Here is a 13,759-nt window from a genome sequence, read left to right as displayed (position 1 = left end):
GGACTGCCGCGGTAAAGCTATTGCATGCTGTGCCTTCAAGCCACACCTCCGCCCGTCGGAGTGGGGAGCGTGAGGTTTTTTCGTTACGGAATTTCTCGATTCGGTCCCCACGCTCAAGGCCCGCGATAGAAGCTATGCAATAGCTTAAAAAATATTTTATTTGACGAGAATTAATTGGATTTTATTTATTCCTAAAGTTTAAGCTAAGTAGATATTTAAAAAAATGTCCTATAGGCGAAATGTTTTATCCAAATTTCGCACCTTACGCTTCTCTATAGCCTTTCCTTATCATACAGAGGATAAATTACCGACGAACAACTAAATCCCAAAAAGCTTTAGTGTATATTTATTATTTACTATTCACGTTATATTAAAATATTCGTGGCAGATATTGACTTAATAGAATTCGTAGAAATACATTATAGCAAATATAGTATGCGTATACTTCTTCCAAATCCATTACAAATTCAAGGAAATTCGTTTGAAAATAAACCAGTAATGTACGATAAAATACTACGAAATCGCAACTAAGGAAATATGTGCATGATAACTACATCATAAATGTAAGGTAGGTATATAGTTTCAGTTTTTGAAGCAACTTTACAGTTTTGACTTCAACATTAAAAGCGAAAAACTATCTGAAACAATTATTTTTATTTACTACATACATGTTTCCATATGAAAATTACCAAACCAACTTTAAGTAATTTTAGATTATAAAGATAACCTCCAGCAGTAATTCATCTCGTATGTGTCATGTAAAGTTTTATTTTACAAGAAACAACCGAAGCCTCTACATTTGTGCATTTGTAGAGCCTACCGATGATAGAGCCTATACGTAAGAGCATTTCTAGAGCCTACCGATGATAGAGCCTATACGTAAGTGCATTTCTAGAGCCTACCGATGATAGAGCCTATACATAATATGTGCATTTGTAGAGTCTACCGATGATAGAGCCTATAAATGTGTGCATTTGTAGAGTCTACCGATGATAGAGCCTATACATGTGTGCATTTGTAGAGTCTACCGATGATAGAGCCTATACATGTGTGCATTTGTAGAGTCTACCGATGATAGAGCGGAGAGCCTATACATTGTAGAGGCTCTACCTATGCTAAATGCTAATATTCATGGGCAGTGGTGATATTTTACCGCAGGGCCAACTTGCTCTTTGTAAAATCAACTACATACCTATAATAGATTGGGAAAAGAGTCCTCCGTCTATTCACGGAACACAGAGACAGTAAAGACAAAATACAATTTGATACATTTGATAGTTTCGTTAGAAATAAGCTAATGTGTCTTAATTTTAGCAAAATCCACTAAAGACAAGTCAAATGATTATAATACTTGTTAATGATAAATCATAACATGTCAAATTTGTATTTATAATATTTTATTGATTAATTTAACATTTTGTTGTTATATGTTAATGGTTAACCTTTCAATATAACACATAAAATCCTATATTATGCACCCAAAAACGATGAATAAATTCAGGTTAAAATGTTGCCAATAACTTACGCATAAATTCGTTATTAATTAATTTTATGGGTGATCATTAATATAAACATTCAAGATTGAATTTAGAAAGCAAGCTCGAAAGAAAACGTAGGGCCCAAATGTGAAGCCGGTGTCGGACATCATCCGTGGCGACGTCACCTACTTTCACAGAAGCAGGCGAGCAGAGCCCAAACGCAAGGTCGCCGTAAGGCAAACCACTCATCGAATGAATTTCTTCGAGGCGGACGCAACGACGCACGCGCATACCAGTCCGGGAGCGGAACGCGGTCGCAATAAAAACTCTCGGATATATTTCACGCGTGCGCAACATTATCTCGACGCTCTCGGGTCCGATTACTTAATGCTCTACCTAACTGTACACGAACGGCGAAACGAGATCGGGTTTTTTTCTGAACGCAGTTCGACGATCTGCAAGGGCGGGACCACCTCGGGGTGCGGTTCCGCGGCGAACGCTTCCTTGTTTGTTGTTTTGTTTTATTACCTGGCCAGTGGGCTGACCACGATTCGGGTTGCCAATCAATAATTATACGGTTACCAGTAGACCGTTCTGTTGTTCTGTTCAATCGTCGTTCTACAAAATTGGATGATCACGAACACAAGGCACGCTATTTCTCTTCCGTACCTACTAGAAATGCTTGAGCTATGATTAAGTTTTCATTATTTTTCTTCTATAATATAATATTGAATGTGTTGATTGCGTAAATTTAATATTTATATCAATGATCAAATATTATGTAAAGAAACCGGAGATAGGCTTAGTCAATTATAATTCGATTTTAATTAAAGATAATTATGCATTGTTCAAAATAATGATCTCATTACGATAACGCTCATTATCGTCTGCCACTGGTAAGAGATAATCCTCGCAAATATTGGAAAAGAATCCATAATTATCTTTTGTTTGTGGTGGTTAATTTGGAACGAGCGAAATGTAATATACATTTATCTTAATGAGTTCATCATTTGTTCAATAATATGTTAACTTGATTTTATTTTGCACTAATTACATAATCCTAAAATATGTGTTGTACAAAAGCTATTTTCCAAAAAAGGGAATATAACTATAGTATACATTATACACTAATGATATTGTCAGAAAATAAGAAAATGAAGTTAATTTATTAATATGTATACCTACGGGGACCAAAAATAAAAAAATCTATTGACACTGACCACCGAATTCAATAGACAATTTGCAAGTAATTTATAATCAAAACTGTGTTTTTCTTCACATAAGCTGTATGTGGATTGTGGATATAGTATTAGAGGTTTCCACCTTAAACAATGAGCTGTTGAGTCGAGTGGTAACTTCAAGTGGCTAATTGAATTAACAGGCCTGAACACAACATATCCATTAAGCGATCTCTGCTAACATAAAGAAAGATGTTCAAATTCTTGGCTACATTCCGCCGGTCATATCCAAGCATTATCAACATTAAATATTACTCAGAATCTATTAATAAGTCTTTAAATCTTTGTTTGCAATAGAACCTGAATAAGGTATGACGCTACGTGATATTATCAATATACAAAGGGTACAAAAAAGTCTGTAGGTTCAGAGTGTTTCATAAATCTGTAGTCTTATACAGAGGTATAATAAATATAATCATCAGAGGACCAACTTCAACTCGTCTAGTTAGTAACAACACCTTTCGGTATCGCTAGCCAGGTAATTATTGGTGATCAAACCAAGAAATATATGTCCAGCACAAAATTATATGAAATATTCATGTATTTTGATTTTTCTCAAAGAAAAATAAAAATATCAATAAAGCTCACGGTATAAAACACGATAAAAAAACAAATAAACGTAACTACACGAACAAAAGAATCCATACTCATATTATAAATGCGAAAGTAACTCTGTCTGTCTGTCTGTCTGTTACTCAATCACGCCTTAACTACTGAACCAATTTGCATGAAATTTTGTATATAGATATTTTGATAGCCGAGAAAGGACATAGGATAGGTTTTATCCCGGAAATCCCACGGGAACGGGAACTATGCGAGTTTTTCTTTGACAGCGCGGGCGATGCCGCGGGTGGAAAGCTATAGTATACCATAATGATATTATGTGAAATTCATGTGTCATAAATTTTATCTCATATTGTATATCTATTGTATTGTATACTAAATAAATTAGATCCCATGACAGTATTAACGAGATATTTTTGTAAATTAATTCCTCGTGTTGCTATATAAGCACTTAGAACATTCTTCGATTAGCAGTGTCCATATACGTATCCATTCAATGATAATATAACTCATTCAAAAATAGTTTCTCTAAGTGCCTTTGCAGTAATCACTTCACTGAGGTCTTTATCAATATAACACGTTATTCTATATGTATATGCATGAGATGTATGCGTACTGTCAATTGTCATATTAAATAAATATAAAATAAAAGAGCATGTGAACGCAGATGCCTTGAACTGCAGTTCATTGTCCTGCACTTCTTTAAACACTGGCAGACGTTAAAAAGAACAAAGAAACGTAAAGCGCGACAGTGTATCCAAGGCGCAAGTTCTCAATGAAAAAATAATTTTGCAGAACAATAGGGATACGAGATGAATTATTAATAGAGTTAATGAGTTGCGGGCAGCGTCGCGATAGCGGGGTGAGCGGCGTGACCTCGCGGCAACTGATAGTGCCCACGCAGCCTGATTGTCGCCAACAAGCCGAAACTAGCACTTTTTACATTCCACATCACTCAACAGTAGCCCCTAATACGGATATGTAAGAACCATTATGGCAAAACATTTATCGTGTAATTGTTTCCAATTTAAAATAATATTGCACGTGCCCGTGAATCCTTAATAATCGAGGTGCATTTATAGCAAAGAAGCTTTTGTAAGTCCTTTTCTTTTTATGTGTATTAAAATGTTATGTATATACAACAGGTATGTATATCTTTTTAGTGATATAATATTATGTATGTTAGGTACAATAACTCTAACGAAATTTGACCAAATGATAACAGATACAAATATCAAATAATTCTAAGTTTACTGTAATAGTTTGCTTTGGTAAATGTTGCAAGCTCTGTGTAGCGTTGTTGCACAACTTGTGAACGCAGAGAGCGGCCACTCTGTAGTCTGTACTTCATGATAATACATCTAGTTCTCAACTACTGTTGAGTTAAAGGATTATGGAAATCTAGTGGTGCTTACATAATGATAACTATCAAAACTAGTTAGTTGGAGATTGTTTACTTTTCCAAATACGGATTGAATTTTAACTTTTGGCAATACTACGAGTGGAGTTTGCCAAATCGTTTCAATTTAATTTGTACTGTGTACAACAGGTTCTATTGTGTTGTAATACTCATTTTAAAATCATGCGAGATTTTGAGTAAAAAAACGAGGAATGTCATTAAATATTCTGTTCTTCACTACGTAAAAATATGTTTCGCATAATTTTTTTAAACTTGTTTTTCACAACCTTTTGTGAACAAAAAAATTTTTGGCTATCGTCGCAAAAAAATTCAAAAATTTTATAAATTTAGTTATATTACAAAATGTTTCACTTTATTATTAATAAGAATAATGGAATTTATTAGATAAAGAGGTAATTGAGATATCAAAGAAAACAATCGCTTCTTTATGTATGAATCTGATAAATCCGAATTCCTCAAATTATTGCCAATATAGATAAAAGATTATAACGTCACAATGATTGTCGTGCCTACTTATATTATCATGCGACAATAATTAATAGCATATATTAAAATTATTTCACAATAATAGTTATGATTTCGAATAAGCGTATAACAATTAGGAATGATATTTCATCATCATCATTCATCATCACATTTGTAATTGATAAATATAATACAATGAATACAATAAAATATGTACACAATTCTTATCACCCTGCATAGACGTATTTTTTGTTTGTTTCAGGGTTGATTAAGCCTACCAAATCGATAAATTCATAATGACAATATTGGTTTCAACGATATAATATGAACCTAATAAGAAAAAAGCTTAAGCTCATGTTCAGTAAATACAGTATTCATAATGCACGTCAGAAAACAACAAGTTACTTTATTGCAATGGTCCGTAATGGTGGTAAAAAATTACCTCCAGCCACCTGCCTACTGCGAACACCTGCAAGACCGCCATTGCAATGATAAAATCACTACTTTTCTCTGTAACTAAATATTTCAAAATTCGCCTATTCACTATTTAAATATAAAATTAGCGTATTATAAATTCAAAAGTTTGGATGTCCGTTGAACAGCTTTGGATAAATCAACTAATTTTGGATGATGTGGTGATGGACCTTCTATACCATATAAAGGTTAAGAGTTGAATTCCCATTATAGTAAGATATAAAAAACAAATTTCATATTTTACATGATCAGAAGAATCGAAGATTTTTTTGCCGTTAAAAAGAATATTATGAAAGTGGGTTAAACTCCAAACATTATTGTGATCATACTGTAACAAAAAAAGATATCCAGTTTATATAGGAAAACCTCGTAGATATAATAAAGCTGTTATACATAAATCCCAAACTTTTTGTGTCCGTTGGCATGTAATGTGCTGAAAATGTCCGATATCCGAAAGCCTTGGTGTGGGCGGATTGAAAAGTTCCGCCGGCACGCCCCCCGGACGGATTCAATACGATAAAGAGGAAAATTCAAATCTAATCCCCATTATTTATCTTTTTCTCGAATTCATTCATTACCCAGTTGCTAAACCATCAATTTATTGCCTTTTCTTAAGATTAAAAAAAAAAATCAATCCATACTAATATTATAAATGCGAAAGTAACTCTGTCTGTCTGTCTGTTACTCAATCACGCCTTAACTATTGAACCAATTTGCATGAAATTTGGTATAGAGATATTTTGATACCCGAGAAAGGAGATGGCTACTTTTTTATACCCGGGACATGGGATAGTTTTTATCCCGGAAATCCCACGAGAACGGGAACTATGCGGGTTTTTCTTTGACTGCGCGGGCGAAGCCGCGGGTGGAAAACTAGTACTTAATAAAGAGGAAAGTTTTGATTGTTTATTGGAAACGATTCAGGTCAAAAAATAATAATTCGATCTTCCTGTTCGAAGTTCTAAGTACCTACCTTAGGTTATTTTTTATTTTGTTTGTATTCCGGGTTACAAGTATATTCATAGCCTATACCTACTGATTTACCCATAAATACAACAACATTCAAAAGTTAATTGCTTCTAGGGAAAAGCAGTCATTTGTCTTAGTTCTATTAGCAATTTGAAATAAAATCGCAAACTTCAGTACAGTTGTTACTTTACTGAGACAAGTGGCATGTAAATCCATCAAAATATATTAATGGCTTTGTCCGACGGCCACAGTCTCCTGGTCAAGTCTAAGTTAACTTTAATTAGCTGTTATGTTCTGAGTACCAAGGGGTAATATAATTTGCAATATACGGAGAGACTAGAGGAAAATTACGAGCGAAGCTTTTTTACTAAATCCTTATTTACTACTCTTCTTTAAAAATAATTATACTTAGGCGAAGGACTAGAGACTATAAGCACTTTTAAAAATTTAGCTCGCTTTCTTATAGCCATAAATTAGGTAAATAATGAAGAATTATATGCAAACTCCTCTAATATCCTTATTTAATTTCTTAATGATGTAGTTAACGTTTCATAAATTATTAAAAAAAGAATGAATATATTTCAATTTTATTTTATAATAAATAATTATTAACGACAACACATTATTTTCGAGGTTTATTGGTAAAGCGACGCATTGGTGACCTATCTCTATGAATAATATTCGTGAGTCATCCACTTTTAAAATTTTGCAACAATCGTATCGGTCCATGTACAAGAAACAATTCTATTTATGGGTCCGGATGCGATTAAGAGTGTTATGTGTATTACTAATAATTTACATGCGTAAGGGTAACATCTGAAATGTCTGGTCTGAAATATGACTCATTACATTTCACTGAATTTGATGAACCATACTTTATCGTCATAGAACAACAAAAAACAACAAAGTAAACAGAATAGATAATCGTGGCTTATTTGAGCATTGCATTGAGATTGCCTTTAATATAGACAATTCTTATGCAAGATATAAAATGAAAAAACTTTACATTACTAGCTAGTAAAATCATGAAAGACTCTATAAGGAAATTTATTTTGCCAATTCCATGTAATCTATTTAAAATAATTGCATCGCTTTCAGTAGCTTGAATACTTTATATGGAGCCTATCAAGTAAACAAAGGGTCGTTAGCTATAACATGGGACATAATTTTAAGAAGTGGCTCCATGCCAAAGCTCCCTATCTTAATTGCGCGATTCAACCACATCTTTTGGAATTCAGCCAGACTCCTGCCCTATGGTTAAGTAACTTATTACAGATCTCGGATGAATAGGACGAAAATTGGCAATTCATTCTTAGGATTGATGATAAAATTAAATAAAGACTATAATAGAAAACAAGCAAGTAGAATCGAGGGAATTATAAGCTTAGTAAGGAAAAGGCTTCAGCCAAAGGTTGTGGTAATATTCGTTAGTTCAGGAGCAATCCGTGTAAACAAAAAATACAACATACACATTACACATACACATGTGTGGATATAAAGGCAAGCAAGCATGCAATGCAAACTGTCCGTTCTTAAATATAGGTACTAATTGATATTCCTACAGTAAGTTTTAAAAATCAAACTGAAACTTATTGAATCTAATGAAAATGATGGCTTTTTTCGTTGTTTATAATTTTATCTCTTAATTAGTCTTACAAACATAAAAATAGATTGAATACTTTCTTCATATATTATTTATCCTGAATGTTGCTGGTTTTCCCTGAAAATTTTATTTTGTTATAGGAACACATTGTCTGCCCGTAACTATGCTCTTTTTAAAGTATTCAAAATTTCGGAATAAATTAGGTACATATTATGTACTAAATAAATCGGTTTTTAAATCAGTAAAACTCTTCCTAAATGTATTATGTTATATATTATACATTTAGTTATAGCTTCTATGTATTTTCCTAAAAGCAAACACAAAGAAACTATGAATCACGTACAGACTAAAATATGTATTATACTGTAATAACGTACACCCTACAGGCCATTAAAAATTCAGCACGTGCGTACTTAAAAATCCGATGAAACTAGGGTAAATGTGGGAAATCCCCAACCGATAACAATCATACAGCGTCGTATTTTAATATAAATCAATTCACAAAACCTTTTAGAAATCACTTTCAAGACAAGTTAAAAAGCAGCTATTTAATATTGCAAGCAACGTACTTAACCATATTGCATTACTTCTATTTCCTTAAATGTTTCCCTGATTCATTGTGAAATATCCATTCAATTGTTACTAGTGAATTTTTCGTGGAAATTTGCATTTATACACATTGTAGGAATTACCTCGCCAATATAGGTGTATAATTGGCGTATTACCCGTGCTATGACCCACTGGTGGGTCTACGGGTATTATTTTTTCCCCGTGGAAAAATTCCCTGTTATATAATGGTATGACAGTGGGTCTACGGGCACTTGAATTATAAGTACTTTTTACCCGTGGTCCCCCGTTGCCATGTTTTAACCATCCACGGGGAAAAAACATTACCCGTAGACCCACCAGTGGGTCATAGCAGGGGGACCACGGGTAATAAGCCGTATAATTTAGAAGGAACAAAATGTTAAAAAAGTCATCTATTTAGTGAGATTACGTTTCAGTGTAAATCAATTTAATTTCCCTGCTTATGAAACAATAGATCGAAACGTAGGTCATTTGGTTGATTTTTGGCCAATTTGCTCCTGAAGTAATATTTAAAGTTTGTAGTTTTTATCTGGTTGTTTCATGCTTTTATGAATGTTGATATAATCTTCATAATATGAAGAAAATTAACCTTACAGAAGTAATCTATTTTTTTCCGGGAGTCCCTTTATACATTCAGTGGGATTATAAAGCCAATAATATTCTATTCAATTAAATTATAATCACTCTAGGTACTTTACTAATCACTATGTATTTAATATGATAATTATCCAATAAAACATATGCGTATAATATAGTTGCAATAAATTAATGATTATTAAATACTTACCTTATTTTTTGCTCTATAGTAATTTAACAAAAATTCGTTACACAACTTAACTATGTTGAAAATTTTATTTATTGCCTATAATTTCGCGTATAGTGGAACGCAATTAATTCACTGTCCCAATGATAAATTAAAATAAACACAAAATTACTAAGCGATTAATTTAATTCGCTCTATCTCTAAGTCCCACCAAACAAGATGAGATTTAATTATACGAATCACACATGCCATTTACGCACATTAGAATAAAATATGCGAAATCAATTAGCAAGCTTTTGCCTAAAAATACTTTAGAATACTGAAAATTGGATTGAAGAATCCAGTGATAGCGACTCTTGGGTAAAACTCCCAAATATTATTTACCACTTAAACTAGGAATTAAGATTTTATGACACACAACCAATTTATTCAACTTAACTTAATGTAAAGTAATAAATAAACATTTACCTTTAAAACTGATATTAGAAATCCCGCCAACTTATACCATTCAGAAACATTAACTTCACTCCCGACACTTGAAGAGCCCGTTAAGTTTTACGAAAAAGCACCGTGCAAACGTAAATATAGTGCAATACAATGAAACTCGCGAGCGAAAAATATTCGAATGATCATTTATTTAAAAATTTGGAAGCGAATGTATCGAGTGGGAATCGTCGAAGTTTGAGTACGGGGTCTCAATGGCCACGCAAGTTGGCGGCGGCGAGGCAGATCGAGTACTGAGTGGTGAGCCGTGGCCGGTCGGTTGTCGTTGCCGGCCGCGGCGCGACTCTGCCCCGCGCGTGCGTCGGACCTGTTCCTACAGCCTCCCGCGCTAATCTCGCGACTCCGGCCAGCCTGCAGCGCGCCAACAATGCACCACGTCCTCCACTATCGGACGCTGCAGACCACACAGCGATACAATGTCGTTTAGCTACCATTATCGACCACACATTTGACACTCGTAAATAAGTACGTCCCAGATAGTGGTGTTGATAAGATGCCGATGAAGGATACGTAATTATTGATGTAAGTCATTTACAGCTAAATGTTACTCTGTACTTACCTAATACATACAACAAAATTTATATTATAATAATATGTCCAATGTCCACATCACATTATATTTTGGGCACTTAAATTATGCATTAAATTCAAATGTTTTAATCTCTTCTGCTGTGGTAGTAAACTTATATCTATTGAAATCGACATTTTTCACAGCAGATAATATATTGACGATGTAAAGCAATCGAAACCAAAGAAGGAAGACCAAAGTTATATACATCAAGTTTTCTTCACCCTTCCCAGTTCATTCCTTTACACCCATCGTCAATTCGTTCCTTGTCCCTTGCTCCATAAAAGCGGGCAAAGTATCGGTAAAGTCTCAAACTATCAGTTGACATCGCAACTGCTGGTTCACCCGCCAGTGGGCTACAGCTGCTGCTTTTCTGCTCTTCATAAATCATTTGATAGTTAACTACCCGCCATATCATAAAAAGACCTGGTTGTGCATGTAACGCTCAAAGATCGATGGCGTTCATTGATGGGAAAAATGCTCAAAACATGGCTCTAATGAAAAGGTCACGACGCACTGTGGCGATTCACGAACCAAGCACAGCTAATTTTGAATTATAGAAAAGTTACCTGTCCTTCGTGATATGGTCAATCAATACTGGGACGCGTCATGGCTTCATTGCCAGATCGAGTCGAGGTCGAATAGTATGGCAGTCACATCTGAAATTTCGCTATATTATGGTCTCTCTGTGAATATCACAATGCGTCTTGAACATTCTCATGAGAGCCATAACATGATTTCGCTATGTGGATCTTTTACTGTGATCACAACGTATCTATTTTTCCACTCAAAAGAATTGTTCTACAAATCGCAGTTAAAAGCTTACACCAAGAAGATTGGTAGAGTCTTATATTTCACCAAGTACTAGTAACATACATGACTTTACAGTCAGGTATGTTTACTTTACAGTCATTTAAAAACAAAAGGGTTCTCAAACTAACTATTGTAAAAAATAAATAAATTTTATTGACTTCTTAAATCTAAAAGTGTCTACTTTTAGCAATAAATATCTAGAGAAGCAAGAGCCTAACTTCCAAATAATTGAAGGAAAAATATTTCGTGAAAATGAGAAGGCAGACTAATGAAGTTAATTATAGTATATTTTAAAATGCTTTTCCGAGGTGAAAAGAGATAACCTCCATTTGAGTATACTATGCTTCTTTAAAATTAGGAAATTAATCGTAATCATAATATCTTATCGCGATATATAATATACGGGCATTTCTCCGCAACTCGATGTCAAACGCCTATTTTTTTACCATATAGAACTTTTATTAAGGCTTCTCTACTAATAGTATTTTCTTTTCAACAGCTTAGGTACATCATTGGTATCCTGAAAGGTTGAATTTTTGAAACTTGGATTTTTTACATGCGTGTTTATGAACAACATAGGTAACATTAAACAAAAAAGAAACGACTTGTAATCGGAAGCTTGGCTTACTTTTATGAAAGCATAAGTCAATTGGAGTAATTGGACGTCTGAAAGGCTGAAAAATGTTTACGCTTAGTTATTAAGAGATTATATTTTATAACAGTTGCCCTTATGTTTACATATCAAAAGTATTAAAAATTCTTTCCTCTCCTTTCTAATCATTTGGGATCACGGCGTACATTAAATCAGTTCGGGATTAGCGCGTTCTAACCAACTTTTCAGCTTTATTTTCGACATAATGATATCGAAAGATGCAAGTTCTAACAAAGTAATACATTTGAAGAACAAAGGACGAACAAAGCTAATCCCAAGTAGAAAAACTAGCTATAAATACCTGCAGTTGCTATTGTAAAGGTGACTAACAACTAATAAGCTCTAGAAACGAGATAACTACGAAATACGGAAGTTATATTTATAATGTCCACAACGTATGAATGTACGTTATAATAACAAAACACTGAGCTAAATGCCTCCCATAGCTGTTAAAATAACAAGTCATTAATCAACTACCTAAACAAACAGCAATTTGACATCGATAAATTTATGCTGAGTTATTGTCATGTCATCGGATTTAAATTTTGTTGGTATCGGTGGTATCGATGTACTCACCGAATGAAAGATACTGATTATGAAATAGAACAAGTACGAAAGAAGATAAAGAAAATTTGTATCAGGGTATAGGAACATGATTCATTTCGTTTTAGTACCAAGAGATCTGTTAAAGGTTAATTCTCATTTTATTCCAAAAAAGATTTATTATCCCAATCCATTATTGAATTAGGTAAATAAATGTTAAGAAGTATTTAAGTGTACTGACTCTTAAAGAAAATAGAATAATATAAAAAATGTAAAAATTTTCAAAAGCTCCACTTGCAGCATAAAAGCTTTCGTTGTGTGTAGTGCTTAGTCTGTTACTATTTTGTTAGATTTCTTATCGTTTTTAATGATATTATATATTTTAGTAAAACAAACTCTGCATAAAACATATTATACCTTTCAAATAACATAACACTTTGATTTTACTTTATAAAAAGAACAAATAAATTTATGGTCTTTAGAAGACATAATTTACAATCGCAAGCGATGTTTTATAGCGTCTTTACTAACTTGTTACTTCAAGGTTATCATAGAAACAATCCGAACATGCAGCAGGTTAAAGGTTAGGTGAAAATAATACAAAGAAAGACAAAAAAATCTGCGATAAGAGTAAAGGATCAATTATACCTAATAACATGTAACTGTAGAAACGTGATCACGTGTTCAAAATAATAAAGGTTACTCTAGTTTACACTCCAATGCCTTGCGAGACGCAGATTACAATCTGACATTATCGATCGGCGTTATTAACTGTACTAAAGTGATAATGGCACTATAATAACCAGCGACGACAATATATTCAATAGTTTCAAGATTGGCGTTAACCATTCGCATGAATTATATGCTTGGAAACCAATTTGCGTATTATTGTGTTTATTCGACCAGTTCGAATATAACGCCTTCGTAATTTAATATTTATAGTCGATTGCCCTTTTCATAATACGAAACCGAATTGCCGTGGCTTATATTCGAAAGATTGTGATCTGTATCAGATTATCGAATCAATTAGTTCATGAACGGTCAATTCATCTATTAACGCTGTTAACAGGCTTTCGTCATTCTAATACCGACACTAACTAATGCAATGTTATTTATT

At 33.5% G+C, this 13,759-nt stretch overlaps 1 protein-coding gene across 2 annotated transcripts in view; it reads right to left on the bottom strand.

Moving 5' to 3' along the window:
- Window positions 1-10,446, bottom strand: part of LOC123690887 (BMP-binding endothelial regulator protein-like) — a 42,685-nt gene extending 32,239 nt beyond the window's left edge. The window contains exon 1 of one of the 2 annotated variants that reach the window (XM_045635006.1): window positions 10,031-10,446. The gene's annotated coding sequence lies outside the window, so the exon portion shown is untranslated. The remainder of the gene's footprint in view (window positions 1-10,030) is intronic. The other variant, XM_045635005.1, reaches the window with a different exon arrangement.
- Between the last annotated feature and the right edge of the window lie 3,313 nt (window positions 10,447-13,759).

This window comes from Colias croceus, chromosome 4 (assembly GCF_905220415.1).
Source record: "Colias croceus chromosome 4, ilColCroc2.1".
In the NCBI taxonomy this organism is placed as follows: Eukaryota; Metazoa; Arthropoda; class Insecta; order Lepidoptera; family Pieridae; genus Colias; species Colias croceus.
The sequence above is the reverse complement of the archived record's forward strand: the minus strand, read 5'-3'. Positions and strand labels throughout refer to the sequence as shown.